This window comes from Salvelinus alpinus, chromosome 5 (genome assembly GCF_045679555.1).
Source record: "Salvelinus alpinus chromosome 5, SLU_Salpinus.1, whole genome shotgun sequence".
Classification (NCBI taxonomy): Eukaryota; Metazoa; Chordata; class Actinopteri; order Salmoniformes; family Salmonidae; genus Salvelinus; species Salvelinus alpinus.
The window spans coordinates 40,570,466-40,585,187 of NC_092090.1; the positions used below are offsets into that span (position 1 = coordinate 40,570,466).

The following is a 14,722-nucleotide window of genomic DNA, read 5'->3' on the forward strand; positions in this document are numbered from 1 at the left end:
GGCGGCCCTCACACCCAGTCCTCTGGGTCGGTGGCGGCCCTCACACCAGGCTCAATGTTGTTGTTGTCAAGTTAATCTGGTAGAGAGGCATCGTTGGGCAGATCACGGTTGGGTCTTCCTTTGTAATCCGTAATGGACTGTAACCACATGCGGTGGGCGGCGGAGCCTGTGGAATATGATTTCACCTTATTCCTATATTGTCCTTTTGCTCGTTTGATAACTCTGTGGAGGTCATAGCGGGCCTTCTTGTACTTCTTCCTGTCTTCAACCGTAGCATCAGGGTTGCCTGTCTTCGACCGTAGCATCAGGGTTGCCTGTCTTCGACCGTAGCATCAGGGTTGCCTGTCTTCGACCGTAGCATCAGGGTTGCCTGTCTTCGACCGTAGCATCAGGGTTGCCTGTCTTCGACCGTAGCATCAGGGTTGCCTGTCTTCCACCGTAGCATCAGAGTTGCCTGTCTTCGACCGTAGCATCAGGGTTGCCTGTCTTCGACCGTAGCATCAGGGTTGCCTGTCTTCGACCGTAGCATCAGGGTTGCCTGTCTTCGAACGTAGCATCAGGGTTGCCTGTCTTCGACCGTAGCATCAGGGTTGCCTGTCTTCGACCGTAGCATCAGGGTTGCCTGTCTTCGACCGTAGCATCAGGGTTGCCTGTCTTCGACCGTAGCATCAGGGTTGCCTGTCTTCAACCGTAGCATCAGAGTTGCCTGTCTTCGACCGTAGCATCAGGGTTGCCTGTCTTCGACCGTAGCATCAGGGTTGTCTAGCCCTGTGTGCGGTAGCCCTGACCTCTAGTTTAGCACCAACCTCGACGTGAATCCAGGGCTTTTGATTGGGGAAGTAGCGAACCTTCACCGTGGGGACAAAGTCGTTGATGCATTTCCTAATGAAGCCGGTGACGGAGGTGGTTAGCTCCTCGATGTTATCGATGGAGTCATGAAAGGGTGCATGAGTGTGTGTTGCTAGCACATCACAGGAGGTCTGGCCAGGGAGTGTGTACAGAGCCAGAAGCACAGATACAGGGCATGTCCACTACAGTTCATACACTCTGTGCTCTGCTCAGTGAGGGGGATTCTGGAGCTCTCTCTCCCATGGAAAACTTTACCCCCGCGCCCCCCAGTGGCAGAATGCCACCAACCAGAGAGGGGTAGGAGAACAACGGAGCGAGGTGGTGGTGGTGGGGAGGGAGAGGGCTCGGAAACTCCAAGTGGTGTGACAGAGAGTGTGTGTGTGAGTGTGTGAGTGTATGCATGTGTGTCCAGGGGGTAGTGACATGGCCGCCAGCGGAGTGTGACCACAGGGTAAGTGTGGGATTGGCCGGGACAGCCAACACATTCCTGACCCCGGGAGACAGTCCGCAGTGTCTGAAAGAACTGACCACACTGGGAAGGATGGGAAAACTACTGCCATAGAGGAACTGGCTTCTACTGTAACTCTACTGAGAGGACAGGAGGAAGGGAGGAAAGGAGAGAGGAAGAGAGAGAGAGAGAAAGAAAGCAGTTCTGTTTAAACTCTTCAGCGTGTGTGAGCGCAGGGTTGAGTAATTACAGACCGGGCTGGTGTGTGGAGCCGACAGCCTACCACAACACAGCCAGAGCCACAACACACACACATATACACACGCACATCTATCCCACAATCTATCCCCAACTGACACGCCTATATAGCGCCACCAGTATCGCATATTTGGAGGATTCAATGCTGTCTGTGTTTGTGCAGCATCAGAAGTCAGCTAAGTGGAGTACTGACACCACCTAGTGGAGGATGACAGAACAATCATAAATACAAATAAATAAATACCAACACAAATACACACACACACACAACATGAACATGTCTCTAACAATGTAACTATGTAAATCTGGTGTGCTGCTTCTGTGGATGACACGCAACAAGCATATGCATTGACCACTAATTCTGCTAGTTAAGTTTCTATGACATCACAATGACAGGAATCGTGTTAAGAGGGACAGACAGGGCTTTTATGTCTATAGAGTTATGTACTAATAGAGGTCAACCCCCCTACATGTCTGTCTTAATGTCTGTCTGTCTCACACCATGTCCTGTCAGGAAGTACTCAGAGAGAGAGAGAGGAGAGGAGAGAGAGAGAGAGAGAGAGAGAGAGAGAGAGAGAGAGAGAGAGAGAGAGAGAGAGAGAGAGAGAGAGAGAGAGAGAGAGAGAGAGAGAGAGAGAGAGAGAGAGAGAGAGAGAGAGAGAGAGAGAGAGAGAGAGAGAGAGAGAGAGAGAGAGAGAGAGAGAGAGAGAGAGAGAGAGAGAGAGAGAGAGAGAGAGAGAGAGAGAGAGAGAGAGAGAGAGAGAGAGAGAGAGAGAGAGAGAGAGAGAGAGAGAGAGAGAGAGAGAGAGAGAGAGAGAGAGAGAGAGAGAGAGAGAGAGAGAGAGAGACTACCTACTATGAAGCAATAAGAAGATAATAGAGCTGGTATTAAGTCTTGGTCTGGAACAAAAAATATGTTTTTGTTCAACATTACTGATTAAACCCAAACAGATTAATCACATTTCAGGGAGGAAGTTGACTAATGAACACACATGCACACACACACACACACACACACAGACAGAGCAGACAGAATCTGTCCCAAACGGCCACACACCCCCTCCCTCAGTTAAGTAGCAGTGGAGCCAGATGAGTCATGGGGATAGTTGTGGCTGTTGACTCAACATTCCATTCTCTTCCTCTCACCATCCTTTTCTCTCTCCTTTTCTCCCATTTCTCCTCTCTCTCTCGCTCTCACATTCACTCTCTCTCTCTCTCTCTCTCTAACTTTCTCACTCACTCACTCACTCACTCACTCACTCACTCACTCACTCACTCACTCACTCACTCACAGTCCCTCTCACAATCTTCTCTCATCTCTGCCTCTGTCTCTTTCCCTCTCTCACCCCTGTACCTCCTCCTACCTCTCTTCCTATCCCCCTGTACCTCCCCTACCTCTCTTCCTAACCCCCTGTACCTCCCCCTTCCTCTCTTCCTATCCCCCTGTACCCCCCCTACCTCTCTTCCTAACCCCCTGTACCTCCCCCCTTCCTCTCTTCCTATCCCCCTGTACCCCCCCTACCTCTCTTCCTAACCCCCTGTACCTCCCCCTGTACCTCTTCCTAACCCCCTGTACCTCCCCATACCTCTCTTCCTAACCCCCTGTACCTCCCCCTACCTCTCTTCCTAACCCCCTGTACCTCCCTCTGTACCTCCCCCCTGCCTCTCTTCCTAACCCCCTGTACCTCCCCCTACCTCTCTTCCTAACCCCCTGTACCTCCCCCTACCTCTCTTCCTAACCCCCTGTACCTCCCCCTGTACCTCCCCCTACCTCTCTTCCTATCCCCCTGTACCTCCCCTACCTCTCTTCCTATCCCCCTGTACCTACCCCCTACCTCTCTTCCTATCCCCCTGTACCTCCCTCCTACCTCTCTTCCTAACCCCCTGTACCCCCCCTACCTCTCTTCCTAACCCCCTGTACCTCCCCTACCTCTCTTCCTAACCCCCTGTACCTCCCCCCTACCTCTCTTCCTAACCCCCTGTACCTCCCCTACCTCTCTTCCTAACCCCCTGTACCTCCCCCCTACCTCTCTTCCTATCCCCCTGTACCTCCCCTACCTCTCTTCCTAACCCCCTGTACCTTCCCCCTACCTCTCTTCCTAACCCCCTGTACCTCCCCTACCTCTCTTCCTAACCCCCTGTACCTCCCCCCTACCTCTTCCTCACCCCCTGTACCTCCCCTACCTCTCTTCCTAACCCCCTGTACCTACCCCCTACCTCTCTTCCTAACCCCCTGTACCTCCCCTACCTCTCTTCCTAACCCCCTGTACCTTCCCCCCTGATTGGCTGACAGCCGTGGGATATCAGACCGTATACCACAGGTATAACAAAATATTTATTTTTACTGATCTAATTACATTGGTAACCAGTTTATAATAGCAATAAGGCACCTCAGTGGTTTGTGGCTGGAATGTGGTTTTAATCGGCTGGAATGTGGTTTTAATCAATCAGCATTCAGGATTAGACCCACCCGTTGCATAATGGGAAATTATGTGGTAACAATAGGTACTTTAGGGTTTTCACTTCAAAGACTCCAACGCAGTTGCTAACTACCTTCTAGCAGATAAAACACTACCGCTTGATTCAATGATATAATTATGAGGTGTTTTCTATGTAAATATCATGTCAACATGTTATTCATACATAATACATGTTCTTACCTTCTCGTCTCATTTACTTCACACTACACAGTTATTTACTAAACAGAGCGAAAGAAACATACAGAGAGAGAAAATGAGAGAGAAAGAGAATGAGAGAGAAAAAGTGAGAGAAAATGTGATATAGAGAGACCACAAGGGACAGAACCAGAGAGACAGCAGGAAGAGTGAGAATTAAAGAAAGAGCACCAACAGACAGACAAAGAGAGAAAGAGAGAAAGAGAAAAAGGAATGAGAGAGATTACATATAGAAGGGATTACTGAACAGTGGTAAAAGATATGACAACCTGAGTCTGAGCTTGTTATGGTTTAACATCTGTAGGGAGGGAGGGAGGGAGGGAGGGAGGGAGGGAGGGAGGGAGGGAGGGAGGGAGGGCAAGATTGGAGGAAGAGAGGGTCAGAGGTTAACACACACAGACAGAGGGGAGGGAAAGGGAAATAGCAGATCAAGGAAAGAGACCCTGCTCATGACAAGATTCACTGTGTCTGTCTGTCTGTCTGTCTGTCTGTCTGTCTGTCTGTCTGTCTGTCTGTCTGTCTGTCTGTCTGTCTGTCTGTCTGTCTGTCTGTGCATGTGTGCGTGCGTGCGTGCGTGCGTGCTCCTGGCAGACCCAGACGAGGCATTAAAATCATTGGTGCCGCCAGTGTGCCGCGGCCCCCGCTGAAAGGGTGGGGGGGGGAGTCAGAGAGTGCTAATCAGACCCATGTGTGGCCTGCGCTCGGAACAGCTGCTCCCAGGCTGAGGATCACGCACGCACGCACGCACGCACGCACGCACGCACGCACGCACGCACGCACGCACACACACACACACACACACACACACACACACACACACACACACACACACACACACACACACACACACACACACACACACACACACACAGAGAGATAGAGAGAGAGTGAGTATAGAAACTACACAGAATTACATACTTAAAGCTGAAGCTCAGCAGAGCATTTGGAATTGTTTCTGTATGAGTATGTGACAGACAGTGAAAGAGAGAGAGGAAGGGAGAGAGAGAAAAAATGAGAGAGAGAGTGTGATAAAGAGAGGGAGAAAATGAGAGAGAGAGAGAATGAGAGAGAACATGAGAGAGAGGGAGACAGAGAGTTGGGGGAGAGAGAGAGGATTGAGGGAGAGGGAGACAGAGAGTTGGGGGAGAGAGAGAGGGTTGAATTGAATTGGAGAGGGTGATTGGGGAGGTGGTGTCTTTTTCACACTCAAAGGGACAACAGGAAGTGAGAGAGCAGAGACAGGAAACTAAGCTTGTTTATTCTACTGATGGGTAAAGGAAGACAACCACCTACACTATTTTCCTCCCTCTTCTTTCCCTCTGCCTCCCCCCTCCACCGTCTACCTCCCTGGTCACCACCCTGTGTAGTCCTTCACATTCCCCCCTACTCTTCCTCTTCTTTCCCTCTGCCTCCCCCCTCCACCGTCTACCTCCCTGGTCACCACCCTGTGTAGTCCTTCACATTCCCCCCGACTCTTCCCCTTCTTTCCCTCTGCCTCCCCCCTCCACCGTCTACCTCCCTGGTCACCACCCTGTGTAGTCCTTCACATTCCCCCCTACTCTTCCTCTTCTTTCCCTCTGCCTCCCCCCTCCACCGTCTACCTCCCTGGTCACCACCCTGTGTAGTCCTTCACATTCCCCCCGACTCTTCCCCTTCTTTCCCTCTGCCTCCCCCCTCCACCGTCTACCTCCCTGGTCACCACCCTGTGTAGTCCTTCACATTCCCCCCTACTCTTCCTCTTCTTTCCCTCTGCCTCCCCCCTCCACCGTCTACCTCCCTGGTCACCACCCTGTGTAGTCCTTCACATTCACCCTGACTCTTCCCCTTCTTTCCCTCTGCCTCCCCCCTCCACCGTCTACCTCCCTGGTCACCACCCTGTGTAGTCCTTCACATTCCCCCCTACTCTTCCTCTTCTTTCCCTCTGCCTCCCCCCTCCACCGTCTACCTCCCTGGTCACCACCCTGTGTAGTCCTTCACATTCACCCTGACTCTTCCCCTTCTTTCCCTCTGCCTCCCCCCTCCACCGTCTACCTCCCTGGTCACCACCCTGTGTAGTCCTTCACATTCACCCTGACTCTTCCCCTTCTTTCCCTCTGCCTCCCCCCTCCACCGTCTACCTCCCTGGTCACCACCCTGTGTAGTCCTTCACATTCCCCCCAACTCTTCCCCTTCTTTCCCTCTGCCTCCCCCCTCCACCGTCTACCTCCCTGGTCACCACCCTGTGTAGTCCTTCACATTCCCCCCTACTCTTCCCCTTCTTTCCCTCTGCCTCCCCCCTCCACCGTCTACCTCCCTGGTCACCACCCTGTGTAGTCCTTCACATTCCCCCTGACTCTTCCCTTTCTTTCCCTCTGCCTCCCCCCTCCACCGTCTACCTCCCTGGTCACCACCCTGTGTAGTCCTTCACATTCCCCCCGACTCTTCCCTTTCTTTTCCTCTGCCTCCCCCCTCCACCGTCTACCTCCCTGGTCACCACCCTGTGTAGTCCTTCACATTCCCCCAGACTCTTCCCTTTCTTTTCCTATTCTCTCCCCTTTCAATTCAATTCAATTCAATTCAAGGGGCTTTATTGGCATGGGAAACATATGTTAACATTGCCAAAGCAAGTGAGGTAGATAATATACAAAAGTGAAATAAACAATAGAAATTAACAGTAAACAGTCTCTCTCTCTCTCTCCACTTTCCTCCTCCTCCTGTTACTGCAGTGGACAGAAGGCAATTTACCTGCCATGTTTACATTAGCAGTGCCCTGTGCTAACAGTTTCTTTAACAGTTGCTAACAGTTGCTATCTATAGCAATGGTCAGTGTGTGTTGAAGAGTAGACCTGCCTCCTCCCGAGAGATTCCTCAAATTCCTTCACTTCCCACAATGCCCACTACAAAGCTGCTGCTGCCGCATTCCCCCAGGCACATAACAACTTTATCTCGACACACACACACACACACACACACACACACACACACACACACACACACACACACACACACACACACACACACACACACACACACACACACACACACACACTGGTGCAGAAACAGCTTATTGATACACTTGGACAGCCATTAGGCACTGAGACATCAGGATTGTAAAAAGCCATCCCAAAGAGGCCCACCCTCAGCTTCAAGCCAATAAAAGTCCTTAGCAGAGGAAGGAACAGCTGTGTGTGTGTGTGTCCATTAGGAGAGATGAAAGAGGCGGCAGTCAGAGCTCTTGGTCAGGAGCCCTAATCCCTTTCCCAGCTCTGCTTTAGTCTTGGGAGGGGGTGACACATAATTCTCACTGTCTCTGTCTCTCTCTGTCTCTCTCTGTCTCTCTCTCTCTCTCTCTCTCTCTCTCTCTCTCTCTCTCTCTCTCTCTCTCTCTCTCTCTCTCTCTCTCTCTCTCTCTCTCTCTCTCTCTCTCTCATCTGTTGTTCTGTGCTGTTCTGTTCTCAGCAGTGATGTTTGGAACACAGAATATCCTGCCATCCAATCAGAGCGTCCGGCTGATGATGGAGCTGTCATAGAGCTGACAGAGAGAGGATGTGTGTATGTTTCTAAACAAAGCACACGTCCCCAGTGCTAGATGTTCTGTTCTGCGTCAGTGCTCATACACACACACGCACACGCGCGCGCACACACACACACACACACACACACACACACACACACACACACACACACACACACACACACACACACACACACACACACACACACACACACACACACACACACACACACACACACACACACACACACACACACACACACACACACACACACACACACACACACACACGCACACAGCACCTCAGTAAGACTGAGTCATAGGGAGCACCTGGAGGAGAGAGAGAGCGACAGAGAAGTGAATCACCAGAGAGACCTCATGGAAACTTCCCAGCAGCTCTAAACACGGCATATAGTCATGTAGTACAGTCTGTATTACTGTATAACTATATAGTACTTAGTACCATAACCATACTGTACTGTACAATTACATACATACAATGTTCTGCTCAGTGAGAATGCCTGAGTTTACTATTCTGTCTGAGCTCTGTACGGCAGAGAGACAGGCAGGCAGGCAGACAGACCCACAGATACATACTGCATGTAGACACTCACAGAGACCAACCAAGACAGAGACCCAGAGACCGTGTACAGAGCACAGTGTCCAGGGAGCAGAGTGGAGCAGCACACTGGTCTGATGGATGAGGAGACAGAACAGAACAGCACACCTACTGCATCATGTCATCACCACCACACACACACACACACACACACACACACACACACAGCCCAGATAGACACACAGATACACACCCACCATGCCTAGACACACATACACGCATCCCCCCCCACCACACACACACACACACACACACACACACACACACACACACACACACACACACACACACACACACAGCCCAGATAGACACACAGATACACACCCACCATGCCTAGACACACATACACGCATCCCCCCCACCCAACACACACAAACACACACAAACACACATCCCACAGTACAGCTGTAGAATATAGAAGAGGGGAGGGGAGAGGAGGGGAGTGGAGCGAGGGAGAGACTGAAAGAAGGTGAAGAGGGGGAGGGAGAGAGAGTGCGGGGAAGAAGGAAGACAGATGTTCAGTGTGAGTATCAGTGGGTGTATGACACAGAAAGTCCAAAACATAAGCTTGTTCTTGACACAGACATTAACTTCAGAAGGTGTACAGTACATTCTGCATGATACAGGTATACAACTGACAGTTGAGAAGCCTCATCTCTACCGTTACTCCTGTCCTTACTCCTGCTCTGCTCTATCCATATTCATTTCATTCATAATCTTCTAAATCTTCCAGAGATTTTCTTGACCAATCTGTCTTTAATTTCCCATGGAGCATAGCTACAACCAGCTGACTAGAGACCAAATAAACATGGCTTTGACCCCCACGTTGCAAGAAAATAGTCTTCCTCTCCCTTCACCCGCTCATTTCTCTCCTATCTTCCCCCTCTCCTAACATCCTCCTCCACCCACCTCACCCTTATCTCCTTTCCCTCTCCTTACCCCCTTCCCCGCACTCCCAGCGCCTGACGCTGTGTTTGTTTTGAGACGGCAAACTAGCGTCTCGCTGCTGTTGGTTGGTTCTGATCAACAAGTCATTAAGATAAACGAGAGGAGAGGGAAAGAGGAGGAGAGGGAGAGAGGAAGAGAGGAGAGAGGAGGAAGAAGAGGAGACAGGGAGAAAGAGGTGGAAAGGGGGAGAGAGAGGGAGAGAGACAGATCACACAGTAACATGTGTGGGTTGTAAAGAGAGTTGGGGGAGAGGTGTAGTTAGAGAAGGTATAAGGTTTGCGATGGGGGAATTCCAGCCTAGGCGTTCATATGTACATGTATGTGTTACAGAGTGGTAAGTTGGCCTGCAACTAGGCAATGCTGTGGGGGTTAGAGGACACACATACCTGGCTGGGAAATGAGAGGGTGAAGGAGGGAGGGATCTCTTTGCTCCTTATGAGACACTGTCTAAACCAGCAGTAGCAGACCTTGTCATACAACCACTACTGGGACTATGAGACACTGTCTAAACCAGCAGTAGCAGACCTTGTCATACAACCACTACTGGGACTATGAGACACTGTCTAAACCAGCAGTAGCAGACCTTGTCATACAACCACTACTGGGACTATGGGACACTGTCTAAACCAGCAGTAGCAGACCTTGTCATACAACCACTACTGGGACTATGGGACACTGTCTAAACCAGCAGTAGCAGACCTTGTCATACAACCACTACTGGGACTATGGGACACTGTCTAAACCAGCAGTAGCAGACCTTGTCATACAACCACTACTGGGACTATGGGACACTGTCTAAACCAGCAGTAGCAGACCTTGTCATACAACCACTACTGGGACTATGGGACACTGTCTAAACCAGCAGTAGCAGACCTTGTCATACAACCACTACTGGGACTATGGGACACTGTCTAAACCAGCAGTAGCAGACCTTGTCATACAACCACTACTGGGACTATGGGACACTGTCTAAACCAGCAGTAGCAGACCTTGTCATACAACCACTACTGGGACTATGGGACACTGTCTAAACCAGCAGTAGCAGACCTTGTCATACAACCACTACTGGGACTATGGGACACTGGGGGACATGCTGATACACTGATGTTGGGATGTAGAAGTAAGCCGTCTGAACACAGGGTTAGCCAGGGACCCTGGGGGGTACAGAGGGTAATGACCATGGCCACAGAGGTGATTGGGAATTCCAGTCAGAAACTCACAAATCATCTGAAAATACAAACTATCAGTATTGTTGGTTGGTTATTGTCAGTACTGTTGGTTGGTTATTGTCAGTACAGTTGGTTGGTTATTGTCAGTACTGTTGGTTGGTTATTGTCAGTACTGTTGGTTGGTTATTGTCAGTACTGTTGGTTGGTTATTGTCAGTACTGTAGGTTGGTTACTGTCAGTACTGTTGGTTGGTTATTGTCAGTACTGTTGGTTGGTTATTGTCAGTACTGTTGGTTAGTTATTGCCAGTACTGTTGGTTGGTTATTGTCAGTACTGTTGGTTAGTTATTGTCAGTACTGTTGGTTAGTTATTGTCAGTACTGTTGGTTAGTTATTGCCAGTACTGTTGGTTGGTTATTGTCAGTACTGTTGGTTAGTTATTGCCAGTACTGTTGGTTGGTTATTGTCAGTACTGTTGGTTAGTTATTGCCAGTACTGTTGGTTGGTTATTGTCAGTACTGGTGGTTGGTTATTGTCAGTACTGTTGGTTAGTTATTGTCAGTACTGTTGGTTAGTTATTGCCAGTACTGTTGGTTGGTTATTGTCAGTACTGTTGGTTAGTTATTGCCAGTACTGTTGGTTGGTTATTGTCAGTACTGTTGGTTGGTTATTGTCAGTACTGTTGGTTGGTTATTGTCAGTACTGTTGGTTGGTTATTGTCAGTACTGTTGCTTGGTTATTGTCAGTACTGTTGGTTGGTTATTGTCAGTACTGTTGCTTGGTTATTGTCAGTACTGTTGGTTGGTTATTGTCAGTACTGTTGGTTGGTTATTGTCAGTACTGTTGGTTAGTTATTGCCAGTACTGTTGGTTGGTTATTGTCAGTACTGTTGGTTGGTTATTGTCAGTACTGTTGGTTGGTTATTGTCAGTACTGTTGGTTGGTTATTGTCAGTACTGTTGCTTGGTTATTGTCAGTACTGTTGGTTGGTTATTGTCAGTACTGTTGCTTGGTTATTGTCAGTACTGTTGGTTGGTTATTGTCAGTACTGTTGGTTGGTTATTGTCAGTACTATTGGTTGGTTACTTTCAGTACTGTTAGTTGGCTACTGTCAGTACTGTTGGTTGGTTATTGCCAGTACTATTGGTTGGTTACTGTCAGTACTATTGATTGGTTATTGTCAGTACTGTTGGTTGGTTATTGTCAGTACTGTTGGTTGGTTATTGTCAGTACTGTTGGTTGGTTACTGTCAGTACTGTTGGTTGGTTATTGTCAGTACTGTTGGTTGGTTATTGTCAGTACTGTTGGTTGGTTATAGCCAGTACTGTTGGTTGGTTATTGTCAGTACTGTTGGTTGGTTACTGTCAGTACTGTTGGTTGGTTATTGTCAGTACTGTTAGTTGGTTATTGTCAGTACTGTTGGTTATTGTCAGTACTGTTGGTTATTGTCAGTACTGTTGGTTATTGTCAGTACTGTTGGTTGGTTATTGTCAGTACTGTTGGTTATTGTCAGTACTGTTGGTTATTGTCAGTACTGTTGGTTATTGTCAGTACTGTTGGTTGGTTATTGTCAGTACTGTTGGTTGGTTATTGCCAGTACTGTTGGTTGATTATTGTCAGTACTGTTGGTTATTGCCAGTACTGTTGGTTATTGTCAGTACTGTTGGTTGGTTATTGTCAGTACTGTTAGTTGGTTATTGTCAGTACTGTTGAGCTCCACATAAACCCCCCAACACACAATAAACTGTCGGCGGCAGCCGCGGGAAGCGGCACTCTTCACACTTAAAAATATCCAGCAAAATGCTATTTAAACAGACCCAGGTTACAGCCACTAATAAAACAAATACACACAGGAATAATTGTATCAACACGCCAACCTGGCTGTAAGAAAAACCTCACCATGTGTAGTGGGGGAAGGGGGGCTTTGGAGAGAGAGAACGAACGAGGGAGTGAAGGAAGGAAGGTGGGATGGAGGGAGGGAGGTAAAAGGAAAGGGGGGGGGGGGGGGGGGGCAGGTCCCACAGAGCTACCGTGCAGGCGCCAGTGAAGATAGCGACGGAGGGAGGGATGTAGAGTGGAGGCAGAGAAAAAAAGCCTGCAGAAACTCTCAACAGATGCGTGAAGCCCTTGTCAGCATTCCTGCTAGGTAACGCAAGGTCAGGAGTGAGCAGGAAGACAATATGAGGACTATTTGGGCTCCCTGAGCGCCAGATGTGTTTTAATAAGACGGCTGCCCTCACAGCTAATAAGGTCAGCCTCTGGCTCCAGCCAGACGAGCAAACAAGTAGACTCTTGGCAGGAATTCAGCTCCAGCTTGGCACAGACTCCCTCCCTGCTTCCTGCCTGCCTCGCTCCACTTCACTCGCTGCCTGCCTGCCTTGGAGAGAGCAGAGAGGGAGAGAGGGAAGCCCAGATAGAAGAGGAGAGGTTCCTCTCTCTCTCTCTCTCTCTCTCCCCACCTACTTTTTATTAGACACTTCACTGCTAGGACTGTCCATCCCCTCTGACTACCTTTCGATACGCAACATGAAAAATTCTCCGTTGCCGTTAATAAATACATTATGACAAAATTAAATGTACAAATAAATATTGGCACAATAAATCTGAGCTCTCCGGAGAGGAGAATAAAGCTGTGGCGTGGGCGCCGGGAGACATGGGGAGATGGAGGGCTGGGAAGACTTCCCCACAAAGAAGAAGGGAGGGAGGGAGGGAGATGGAGAGATGGCACGAGAGAAAGAAATAGGAAGGAAGAGGAAAAGAGAGAGAGAGAGAGAGAGAGAGAGAGAGAGAGAGAGAGAGAGAGAGAGAGAGAGAGAGAGAGAGAGAGAGAGAGAGAGAGAGAGAGAGAGAGAGAGAGAGAGAGAGAGAGAGAGAGAGAGAGAGAGAGAGAGAGAGAGAGAGAGAGAGAGAGAGAGAGAGAGAGAGAGAGAGAGAGAGAGAGAATTCTCCAGACAAAGCTAGTCCAAACAATGCTTAATTTGAATAAATATTTTAATCCAATAATCCAGTGGGGAAAATGCATATTTAAAAATGTTAACCAACTGGGTCTAAACCACTAGAAATCTCCCATAGAATGCCACTTTCCATGACGGATTGCTGTCATCAGAAACAAAGCACCAACATGATACCATATCTTCCTCAACACTCCTGTGTCTAATATGTGTGTATGGGGACACCGCTGGGTGTAGTGTCAAACAGAGTGTCACAGGAAGTCAGAGGGGAAGTACCATGCACGGTGGGCTGGGGGAGACCTGCTGTTATTACACTCCTATCACACACGCATGAACACACACATACACCCTCTGGGACGGCGTGACCGATGTAGACTTGTGGTTGTCACAGCACCCAGTTCTGTATTGGAGATGAGAAGGGCTCTCAGATGTCCCTGGCATTAACACACACACTTACAGCCAAGAGTACACACACATACACACATACAGTACCAGCCCATCCCTCAGCACAGCTAGGATTTGCTTTAAGCCCCTACACACTCCCTCCCTCCCCCTCCCTTCCTCTCCCTTCCCTTCCCCTACCTTCCCCTCACCTCCCCTCCTTCTCTTCCTTTGGCCTTCCTCTGTCCAGTCTCTCTCTCTCTCTCTGGCGGGTGGTAAAGTTGACGTCATCCTCGACTTCTCACGAAATCAGAGCATCAGACAGGCCCTCTCCACTCCTCCCCTCCCCATGCCTGCAGTATTCACAACTCAAATATTTACCCCTGGGCTTGGCTACAGCCTGCCCTGCTCTGTTATACCATACCACACACACACACACAATAATGTTCACACACTCACACACTGCACTATAATACCAATACAGTCAAATACTTACACATGACTTACAGACACAGTCCACTTCACACTAAAGAGCCACACACCATAGGGATCACTTAAAGTACACCTCAATGACAGCAGGCTAAAGAGGTGGACAGCAGGCTAAAGAGGTGGACAGCAGGCTAAAGAGGTGGACAGCAGGCTAAAGAGGTGGACAGCAGGCTAAAGAGGTGGACAGCAGGCTAAAGAGGTGGACAGCAGGCTAAAGAGGTGGACAGCAGGCTAAAGAGGTGGACAGCAGGCTAAAGAGGTGGACAGCAGGCTAAAGAGGTGGACAGCAGGCTAAAGAGGTGGACAGCAGGCTAAAGAGGTGGACAGCAGGCTAAAGAGGTGGACAGCAGGCTAAAGAGGTGGACAGCAGGCTAAAGAGGTGGATAGCAGGCTAAAGAGGTGGACAGCAGGCTAAAGAGGTGGACAGCAGGCTAAAGAGGTGGA

General features: G+C 49.4%; 1 protein-coding gene across 2 annotated transcripts in view; it reads right to left on the reverse strand.

The window, feature by feature from the left end:
• gse1b (Gse1 coiled-coil protein b) overlaps nucleotides 1-14,722 on the reverse strand; it is a 418,460-nt gene that overhangs the window by 364,183 nt on the left and 39,555 nt on the right. The gene's annotated exons all lie outside the window — the stretch shown is intronic.